Raw genomic sequence first — 12200 nt, 5'->3', positions numbered from 1 at the left:
CACATGGAGCACAGGGGCTTGGACTTTGCCAGGGCCGTTAACTGGTCTTTATGACGATATCAAGGGGAATACTAGATCTATACATTGCTCAGTGGACACTTTATCTTGGACCCTGTTTACTCCACAAAGCTGTCCTTGTGCTTGACTTTGTGGAATGGGGACCAAGAGTGTCAACTGGTCCTTGTGGAGACATTAAGGGGCAGTACTGGAGTTACACTTCGCTCAGCAAATTCTTTTTTTTGACCCTGTTTACTCCACAATTGTCTTGATTTTGTGGAAGGGGACCTGGCTTAGATTCCAAATCTATCTCAAAATCTGTCTATCTTTCACAAGCCAGTCAAGGGAGTATTTCAGTTTTGATGATTGCCTCAGACCATTGCGGATTTGGTAGGTGAAGACCCAGGCTCCAGTGGAATACACAGCAAGTCTGATGTGAGCTCTGAGCATACTATCCGCACCCCCACCAGTGAGAGATACAAGATCATAATATATAGACACTCATAATATATGCATTTATAGCTGTGGTGTTTACTGGCTTTATTAGTGTATTACATGTATTTAGTATGGTGTTTACTCATTAATTATTTTGCTTGTTATACATATCTAACTTTATGCACAATCTTTTGTCTGTGTGAGACTTGTGATATTGGAGATGTTAAACAAAGGGAGACAACCCTGCTATATATGATGGCCAGTGACAGATTTATGTTAAGTCCCTTTAATAATCTTTGTATTATTTGACATGGGATTTGATTAAATATTCAAATATTGTGATAGTTTACAGAAGAAATGGAATCTAACCATGTGTTACATATCAGTGCCAGTCTAATATTTCAGCATTTAATTACTACACTCAAATTACCAGGGCGTAGATTTTTTAAGCTCTCTTAGCGCTAAGATAGTCATACATGAATTAATGTTTAGCACTTATGACTATCTTAGCGCTAAGCGATGCAGCGTCCTGTGACAAAGATAGGCCCCATCCGACCATTTCAGTGATCTTCTTCATCAACAAAGTCTGAAAGATTGTTTTTTCCTTTGGTAACGAGCTTGTCCTATACTCTGTTGTAGCTGTTAGCAATGCAGTTGCTGCCATCATTATGTAGCTTACTGTGTGCAATAAATCTGTCAGTCAACCACATCACTGTTGTTTATTATTTTGTTTTACAGATTAAGGTAAGTATGCAGAAGAGAGGGTGCGAATGATCCTGGCACAGTCAGACTGGTAAGGCTTGTCGAACCCATCAAGAACTTTCAGGAGAATATGTAGACTTTCCAACACTGCAGACTTGTGCCTTACCCTGAGTGTCAGAATGACTGCGCTCCTGGGGAGAACCTGTGCACTCTCCTTATCTGCACTAAGAGATGAGGAGGTACCAAACCAAGGGCAATTCAAATATATGAATAAATTCACTAGTTTCATAAAAAGGGCAAGATCAGGTTTGTTGGCTGGAATTCCTTGCAGGCTGTATATGGGCCTATTCCAGAGATAGGAAGATAGAAAAGAAGTGCATGATGCCCTGGACATGTTCAGGCTTGTGCCAGGGATGGTCCTTAGAGTCCAAGGCAGGAAGGAGAGATAGTAGTAAATGCAAAGAGCCATGCCATGGTTCTTGAGATATGCAGTTTTTGTCAATGAAGGTTATCATCACAAGGTGTTGGCAGTCTCTGTGAATTCATTACACAGTTGACATTTTATATTTAAGAATTACATTTTGGCATTTGTGAGTGGGAAGTGACTCACCCTGAGCAGAAAAAATGAAACTCTCAGTTTCACATTTGAGACCAGCTGACTTGATCTAGGTGAAGGAGTCGGTTGGATTGCTGTTCTGTTCCACACACTGCATGTACACATGATGCAATGGTTCCCAGAAAACTTCTCCAATAGTGACCGACCCTGGGCAGACTTGGTGAAGGACTTCACCTGGTTTACTCCCATCGCAGTACCACCCAGCAGTACATTGCCATCAACCAAATCAACCTCAAATATCAGATTGTGTCGAACAACCTTGGCACTCTAAAAACAGCTATGGAATTCCTTGCTTTCACATGTGTTGACATGCATCATCAGAAGATGATGATACAAAGATAAATATCTGTAAACGTACACAATAAAAGTCTGTCATGAAGAGCCTCCACATTTAACGATGCCTGACCTCCAGAATTGATTGGCATATACAACCGATTAGGAGAGGACGTAGGACGGTGGGCTGTGTTATCAGACATTATCCTTCTAGTCTAGTTGTCAAGATATATTGTTTTGTTCAATCATCTTCTTGAAATGCATATGAGAGGAATGGGACAGCAAAAGTATTGATGGCTTTGGTTCTTGTTCAGAGCATTTAGGCCTGAGCTCCAGATTTTCTTTAAATGAGATTTATACTCGTCCCGAAGATTGTTTTGAATCTGGACATTCTGGAGCTTGTCTCGAACTTGCATTCCAAAATAGGTGTAGGCCTGATCTTCCACAAGATGCTCAATAACTCCTCCCTCTTGTAACTTGACCGATGCATCATTAGCTACCTTGCAACATTTCAGTTGAATTGTATATTTCTCGAGTCCATTGTCATGCCAGTATGATCAGAAAAGCACTCGAAAAGGAGAATCTGTTCTTTCATATCTCCTTTGGAAAGGAGCTCAGCGTCATCCATGTAGACAAGATGAGTAAGTGGTGTTGGGATCTGTGCTCAGGAGATCCGGGAGGTAATCCTCCGCCCCATTACACGGAAGGCTCAAAGGATTTAAAGACAGACAGAAAAGCGAGGGACTGAAGGAGTAACCTGAAATATCCCCTATTCCAGGTCTGCATCTGCTCTTGCGAGTACATCTCAAGTTGAGTATACCAGCAACTCTAAGACTTCAGATGAAAGTCTTGAAGACCTACTGTTATCATCCGAATATTATCCGTCTTATTAGGTCTTCAGACGAATGTCTGGAAGTCCTATTGTTATTATCCGAACATTCTTATTATTATTTGTACGATATTTGTGCCAGCTCTCCTGGCCTAACCACAGGGGCGATTTTCATGTATGCTGAAAGGTATACAGTGAACAAAAATCCCGACTTCCGACTACCGGCTTCCGGTAATAGCAGATAACCCTAAACATCGATTGTTTCTGAAAACGTTCAACCTCAATATCTCCAAAACTATAAGAGATAATCTGAAGACATTTTCTCTCAATGTAGACAACATCACTCTCTGTCTATTCCAGGCTTAGCGGATGTTGGCCGGTAGATCAGATTTTCCGCAATTTGAAAAAAAAAACAACTGAATTTTTTGTCGACTTTGGAGTTTTGACGGTGCCTGGCTTTGAAAATCTTCTTCTCCAGGACGGCATATAGAACAATCGTGTTCTATACGCCGTTTCAACGCCGATACTCTGGACACCGTAAGTAGCTAAAGGCATGTCGATATCTTTAACAACTTTGGAGATATCGCCCTTGGAAGTTGGTATTGTTTTCCAAGACGCGTTTTGATAGGGTTCTCAAAAATGTCACAGCGCAGAAAAACACAATATATTTCCTATTTCAAGGTACCAAACTGGAGATAATTGAATGGGAAACATTTTTATTCAAATTAATATTTTGTGAAAGTAAATAACTACGTCACAATTACAACACAAACGTACGTTTTGACGGTACCTGTGTTTAAGAATCTTCTTGTCAAACAGTACCAGAGTGTTTGAGGCTTCTTTGTAAAGCCCCCACTCAGGACTACTCAGCTTGTTCAAGGCATGTTAATATCTAGAATATTGTACAGTTATGGCCTTTCGACTTTGGTCAATTTTGTGAAAACGCAGTTTTTAAGGGTTTATAAACAGCTCTGCTAAAACACCATGGATTTTATGTTTTACGGTACAAAACTGTTGAAAAATGAATGGAGAACATGTTTTCTTGATTATGGTTACGCCACCATTACGACACAAAGAGGGAGGTACATTTGGATTTTCGCATTTTGCCTGTGATATAACTGAAGGGAGCGCCAGTGAAATCTAACAACAATACCACTTCCTGGATTGCAATGGCCAATTGTAAGATTCCTTAATTAACCGTAGCTTCGTTCTCCTTAGGTCTATAGTCAAAGTAATAAGTATTCTGGAAATGACAGAATCTAATCCAGTAGTTTAAATATTTGACCGTGCTTTCCTGTTTGTTTTCTTCTGCAGTTTGTGAATTTTGTGTTTGTGTCAGCAGCATTAAATCAGTGCCAAATTAATCTCAAAACACTGCAATGGACGGTCCAACTTTCGTCCAAAGAAACCGTTCACGTACAGATAGCCACGATGTGTCTGTATTGCCAAGAAGGCAATCCTAGTTATAATTATCATTATTGCGAGAGTGCGTTCTGGTTAATCCCTTTTAGCAATATTCCAGCCATTTTAGGGCATCAAAAATGGGCTTCACAGAGCCCGGTTCATCGGCGTGACAAGCGAAAACTTTAATCACTTGGCACTTTTTTCACTTAATTACAGGTACAGTACACATAAAGCAGCACAAGGAGGAAGGAATGCAAATCAGTTATTATTATTATTTTAGTATCCTTATTAGAATCACTAGCATCACTCACTGACTAATCCTCTGCAAACATATGTCCAAATAGATACAAGTGCCACAGGTGAGATCGGGTGAAATTAATATGTAACAGCTGTTTGCAGGCTGATTAATTAAAAAAATAATAATATGAAGTTACTATAGAAGTCTATGGGAAAAACATTTGGTTATGTGTAACCTGTAAGCAGGACCCCTTTGTTGGTTGGCTTGGTTTTATAATTTGAGGGCGACATGGGGAGTGAGTGAGTGAGTTTAGTTTTACCCCGCACTCAGCAATATTCCAGCTATATGGCGGCGGTCTGTAAATAATCGAGTCTGGACCAGACAATCCAGTCATCAACAACATGAGCATCGATCTGCGCAATTGGGAACCAATGACATGTGTCAACCAAGTCAGCGAGCCTGACCACCCGATCTCGTTAGTCGCTTCTTACGACACGCATGGTCGCCTTTTATGGTAGCATATGGAGTTGCTCATTTGTGACGTCATTCTAACTTTACGTCACAATATGATTTGAATGATGTCACCGCTGTTGATGACACAACAAAACAATTGTTTACGTGTCAATACGCGGTGAAAAGTCTTTCAGTTTCCGGGAATCTAATACCATTTAATCATGTTTTTCAACCAATCAGATTACAGAACACAGTAACTTTCGGTTTACAATCATTCAAAAAGCAGAAGGTTAAGATGACAGAGTGTTAAAATGATGTAAAATCACAGAACTAAATCTGTCCAAGCCGTTCGAGAGTCTGTGTAGATTGCGTCATTTATTTTCAGATGACGAGACAAAATCTAAAACTGCCCCCTTGTAAGAGGTTTGGATAGTTTCAGACTATTGAGGGCTTGTTTGATATGTGAAGTTTATATAAACTTCAGGCACTTGTAACCCAGATTTGTCATTCCCATGCTGTCCAACATGCTGAGACCTCACCTACACACCGTGATTCCATGAGGACGATGTCTCGTCAGTGTGGCAGAAACTTATGAGTGAGTTTAGTTTTACGCCGCTCTTAGCAATATTCCAGCGATATCACGGCGGGGCACACCAGACATAGGCTTCACACATTGTACCCATATGGAGAATAGAACCAGGGTTTTCGGCGTGACGTGCGAAGGCCTTACCCACTAGGCTACCCCACCACCCCTGACACGTATGAACATGGGTACGTCACCCAGACAGTCAGGACTTCCGTTTTGGTTGTATGTCATACCTATGGCTGTGCTATTCCTGCTGTTGTTGGGCTGTTGCTTTACGCCGCACTCACCAATATTCCAGCTATATGACGGTAGTTTGTAAACACAAAAGTACCGTAAAACCGGCACGCTCGCTATACAGGCATATTTTGCTGTCCCAACGCATGTCGGTTTAGATGGTTTCCATTTTGATCGAATCTGGACACTGATTACTGCTTCACAAAACAAGTCTTATCAAATACTCAGCACCTTCACATCGGGATCTTTGGCACAATTTTGTATCATAATTCAGAGAATAAGCATACCAGCTATGAACGTATTGAAAATGCTGCTAATTTAATGATTTTTGGGTAACTTCAGTCATTTTACCGGTATGAATACATACATATACTAAATTTAAAAGTGAGTGAGTGGGTTTAGTTTTACCCCGCACTCAGCAATTATCCAGCTATATGGCGGCGGTCTGTAAATAATCGAGTCTGGACCAGACAATCCAGTCACCAACAACATGAGCATCGATCTGCGCAATTGGGAACCGATGACATGCGTCAGCCAAGTCAGCGAGCCTGACCACTCGATCCTGTTCTAAATTAATAAAGCGGTGAATATCAGTGTAATTGCTCAAAAGCGCTTTACCTATGCAACTACCAAATCTGATCGCGATATAACACCCTCTATGAAAGGGGATGTATTTGAACTTAATACTGAGATATGTAGCGTATTTTAGGCAACATATTCACCAGTTGTTCACTGGTCACGAATGGAATATGGGTTAATGTACCCTCTGTAAGGGCGATGGGAACATACACAAACATAGAAGGCACATCAGTTATGGGCCCCGAGGGACCAGTGAGCAATGCATTTATCTTACCAAACACCTCAACATTAATTTTGAACTCTTTGAAACATAGGTATTCGATCATAATGAGGAGTACCGGAGTTAGGCAACAACCTAAACACTACGAACATGAATCAAACGAACTCCCAAAGTTCGGCATTTCCAGCGGGTAATGTTTCTATGCAAATGTCAAAAAGTTATTCGAGTTTATGCGGGGTACACTGATTGGCTCGGCTAACCAGAAAACTACATTTTCATGTGCGAGATAAGTTAAGGATATATTCATATGTACAGTATACTGTCTGTGTAATGGGTAAGCAGGATGAAAGGACACAACGCTGAATGCACTGATTCCGGATATTTCCGGTATCCATCGAGGACGTTAAAAGATATCGATGCAAATTGGAGAGGACATATGCAGATTTTAGGGATGACTTTACGATGTAAGCAAACATGATGTCACCCCCATCTTTTGGCGGTCGTGTCCGGATTGACGGCCGTGGTAAAGATACTGTCTATGCCTTGATCCATGAAAATTCATGTTTGGTAATGATACGTGGAGTGGATTCCAAAGCGAGGATACAAAATTCATAAATCTACTTAGGTACCAACAACATTTCCACGACCCACAATCGGTTAGCAAGCAGACGACAGGGTGATCAGTAGAAAATTGTGTCAACCAGACACAACAAAAAGAATGGTATGGATTTACCTTTCTGGGCTACTTCTTGCCCTATCATTCTCCCGAAGAGCACAAGAATTAGCCAAGACACTTAGTGTTGTAAATAATAAAGACGTTATAAAACCATACCATATGTTGTTGCGCTGCCATTCAACTTCTAAAATTACGCACACATTTGTGATGTCATTCCACCAAGTAGAGTTTCGTGATTTGTGGCAATTGAAATCGATTTTTAAAAAATGACAAAGTGACAATGCCATTGTAAGATAAACAAACTCGCAATAAGCTGTATGTTGCCATGAATAATCAGAGATTAAGTGTGATCCCGGAACTTTTCAGTCATTGTGTATAATATCTGTTCCACTCAGTGATTGTACATAAAAGTATCTGAATTTTAACATTTTCCCTGAAATCACTCCTGGCTACCCCAGGAAGAAGAATATTTCATCCAAAATGGTGTGGAATCAGTTTCAGTTAGTAGCTGAGATTCAGTTAGTAGGAATAGTCAATTAAGCAACTAGGAAATATATTTATTTCTCTGTTAATTCTAACTGTATCAAAATCTTCTTACTGATTATGGACTGAGTGAGACGACGAGGTATTTGGCCATTCCACAAAACCAATTATAGGCTTTGCTGATGAGTGCGATTCGAGTGAGTGATTCGGGCCATCTGCCCTCGTGCTTGTGACGTCACGGGGAAACCCATACTAAATGTCCCTTTAAGACAAAAGAGTTACTTTCGTAACTTACGAAACGTTACTAAAACTAGTAGTGGTGGGGTTACGAACTCGATAAGAACGTTTGAAGAATAGGTTGTTAACATTTTTTGAAAAAAATCTTAACTTTTGGCGTAAGTAGTTTAGAATTCGTAGCCCTACGAATGTTTCGAGAACAGACAAAGTTTCAGAGAATCCCGGTGAGTTTGTGCTTACGCGCACATGGGGATCTTAATTTAAGTTCACTTTCTCTTCGCGGGAATAACTTTTTTGGACGGAAAAGTAGCACAAGTGACTTTTTCATCTTCGAGGTTTGAAAATGAAGAAAAAGATGGTTTCCCTCCTTGTCACTTGTAATAAACTGCATACAGTCAGGAATCTACAGAAGCATCCATACAATCTATCCCTTTATAGCTTTTGAGGTATATCGGTAGAGCTCTTGTATCGTAATCGCCGTGTCTCGCTTCAGCTGTGAGTGAGTTTAGTTTTACGCCGCTTTCAGCAATATTCCAGTAATTTGACGGTGGGGACACCAGAAATGGGTTTCACACATTGTACCCATGTGGAGAATCCGACCCGGGTCTTCGGCATGAGGGTGCGCTTTAACCACTGTCGGAAATAGAAAAGAAATGTTGTTTGTCTACAATTTATGAAGTTGATATGCGGAAGTGTGAAATATCTGTTGAAATGAGTTCGACCTATCTACAGTTCTAGTGGAAGGGAGATGGGAAATGATAAAAATGACTTTACTGAGGAGCGATTTGTGCAGAAATGAGCAATGCGGACATTTTCAAAGTCAAAAACGACTTATTTGGAACAGACCATGGCTTTATGCAAATTAGTGAGCGATGATATTTTACTACAAAGGGCACTTTTTGAATGCCAATTTTGAAATAAGATTTAGCTTCATTATATGGAAAAATAATAACTTTAATGGTGAAACTAATAAGGATGTTGTTACCACGGCGTCCCGCTGTCATTATCAAACGAAACCGGTCGTCTCAACAGCGAAACCAGGACGAGTTAAATAGTCGATGGTTGGGGTCTGGCTGGGGGAAAGAGATATATCTTTGATATGATAATCCAATAGGGGAATTCAGGTAGGGAAGTACACGGCATGTCCTAATATATATAACAAGATCCAGTTCTGTCTATCTTCGGGTGGTCATGCCATGTATATATTTTGTGACATTCAATACGATGCTGTCAACAGATAGATATATTCAACACACACGAAAAAGCACAAAGTATCTTTCAGATGGCCCCTTGTGGGCAAACGCTTTAACCACTAGACTACCCCTCGAGGATAGTATGTTTGCGTGAAGAAACTGCCGTGAGCATAATGTACGGCAGTTTTTAACCGCCAGCCAGAACACCTTTCTTGTCATGGAACAAATAAATGCAAAACGCCCTAACCGCGATTATATATTTTTTTCCTCCTCATGAATCACTTATATTCTCATTGAGCAGGGCGTATTTGTTTGTTCAGCTCTTGAGCTGTACCAGCTGGTGTGATGTAACGTCTTACAGCAACGTTCACGTCGCAGTATTTCTAAGCTCTACCGATAAGGTCGAATACCTCTATCTTACCTCGCACATGAATGTCGCTTTCTGTTTGGTAAGCGCTCTTCTATTATTGTCAGTGTGATACACTTTCAAGCGAGGTATATCCCGCTGACAATGGTAATTCATTCGGTTCTTCGTGGTAATACTTCTTTGTCTCGAATTACATTGCATCACGCCTGAAGCACGGGCACTACTTTGCGAAAGAAAATAGATGGAAGGGTGATAACTCTAAATTCGTTTTTTCTTGTGTCGTCTGCAAAATCTAGCGATGGCTGCGATTAGATTTGCCCCGCATTCCAATCAATAAATTTTGACAAAACCTGCAAGTGTGGTCCCTGTGAATATTAAGATGGGGACAAACGGTTTAAAATCAGCATTGAGGTGTTCGGGTTCTGGGAACATCAACCGATGCACCCCCTTTATAATGAATGTTGCCACCTCTTGTTGTATGGCGGTTTGCGTTAAAGATATATACTCAAGGGGGTTACAAATGCATAAATCATTTATTAACGACTTTTTGGCAACTTTTAATCGCTCGGTATTAATTAACCACACGTTTTTAAAGAATAGATTTGGTATTCTGCTTACGACTCACCATCATCTTTACATGTGTAATGGATTAAAGAGTATAAAAAATGTGAGTTTATTCGTTCTTTAAACAACGGCTGCGAGTGACCGAGAAAGCAACCGAGAGGGATGACTAAAAGCTAGTCCCTGAAATGAACATATTTTACAGAAAATAATGGTTTTACCATTAACATTATAAGTAATAAGAATGAGCCCAGAGACTTTGTTCATTTCTGTAATCAAGACATGCTACACATTATAAACTTGCATGGATTACATTGGGTTGTTTCAGGGTCTGTATGCCAGATTACAAGACTTGTAAGCATATCACACATGAGTCTGAAGCTGTGGAAAGACATGCCACATTTTGTAGACTGGCCTGATGATTCTAACTGGATGTATTTGCTTTCGTGTCTGTATGTCAGACTAGAGAGGGGAGATGGGAAAGTTTGGGAAACGTTGTCAAGAGACAATCAAAAACAATAAAGCAATGACAAGAGTCTATGGGCGATAACACGATATGCGAAAGCGAAAAACAAGTGAGTGAGTTTATTTTACGCCGCACCCAGCAATCCAGTTATCAATAGCATGAACATCGATCTTACGCAACTGGGAGACGGTGACATGTGTCAACCAAGTCAGCGAGCCAGGTCGACCGATCCCGTTAGTCGCCCGTGGTACTGAAGACCAATTCTAACGCTGATTTTCACGGGTCAGCGAAAGGACGAGACGAGAAAACGAAACCAGAAGTCCATGTGTGATAACACGAGTCCAGTCAGTAAAAGCACTGAAAAGGGCAATATGAATATTGTTTTTTCTGTAGGAAAGGACAAAATTCATATCTCTATTTTGTGTAGGACAGATTTCATCCGTGATATCACTCGTCTGTGTAGGGCAGAATTCATTCGTGATATTACTCTTCTGTATAGGGCAGAATTCATATCACCATCGTGTGTAGGACAGAATTCATATCGTTATTCTTTGTAGGACAGAATTCATATCGCTAATCTGTATAGGGCAGAATTCATATTACTATTCTTTGTAGGACAGAATTCATATCGCTAGTCTGTATAGGGTAGAATTCATATCACTATCCTGTGTAGGACACGAACACTATATATTCTCCGCAGAACAGAATTGGTTCTGGGCGGCAGGCTCGTTCCATAATAACTGAAGATGAGTTTCATGACGGATGTTATGTCACGTGGGCTGACAGCCTACCCAAAGATACAAACAATAGTGATCACCGGTTTCTCTGGTTTAGTCATATACCCGGAATAGACCTTGAATGTTTCTGGACAGGCTCGTCTCTCCGGCTCATTTATTGCCTGTCCTGTTCAGGCTTATATACACCAGTCCTGTTTCTTTCAGATGGAAAATATTGACTTTAATTCTTTGATCATATCGTCAATGATGATTTATTCCCCTTGTCTTTCAGGCTCATATTTCCGTATCTTTCAGGCTTACTTATTCCCCGTATCCCCCAGACTTATATATTTTCCGTGCCTCTCAGGCTTATATTGACCTGTTTCTATCTGGCCGATATTCCCCATGTCTTACAGACTGATATTCCCGTATCTTCTAGTCTCATATTCACCTGTGTCTTTTTGGCTGGTATTCCCGAATCAATGAGGCTCATTTATTCCTCGTGTCTTTCAGGCACTTATTCATCAGTTTCTTTTAATCTCATGTATTCCGTGTGTCTTTTAGGCTCATAATCACCTGTCCCTTTCTTCCAGGTTCGTATTCCCAGTTCAGGTTACAACTGATATTCGGTTACCTATGCTTGTATTAAGAGGCGGCTATAGAACGGGATCGGGTGGTAAGTCTCGAAGACTTTTTTGACATAAGTCATCTCATTCTATTTGTGTAGATCGATGCTTATGCTGTTGATCACTAGATAGTCTGTATGAAACTCGATTTTGTACAGACTGTGGAATGTGGTCTAAATCTAAAAGCACTGATATTCCCAGAATCGTTGGCTCATTCGCTGCCTGCATCTCTCAGGCTGTTATTCTCTATCTCGTCTCGTAAGAAGACACCTATAAGCGCACCCACCCCACCTCCCTGACGATTCCTTG

The sequence above is a fragment of the Haliotis asinina genome, chromosome 4 (assembly GCF_037392515.1).
Source record: "Haliotis asinina isolate JCU_RB_2024 chromosome 4, JCU_Hal_asi_v2, whole genome shotgun sequence".
NCBI classification, from domain to species: Eukaryota; Metazoa; Mollusca; class Gastropoda; order Lepetellida; family Haliotidae; genus Haliotis; species Haliotis asinina.
The sequence above is the reverse complement of the archived record's forward strand: the minus strand, read 5'-3'. Positions refer to the sequence as shown.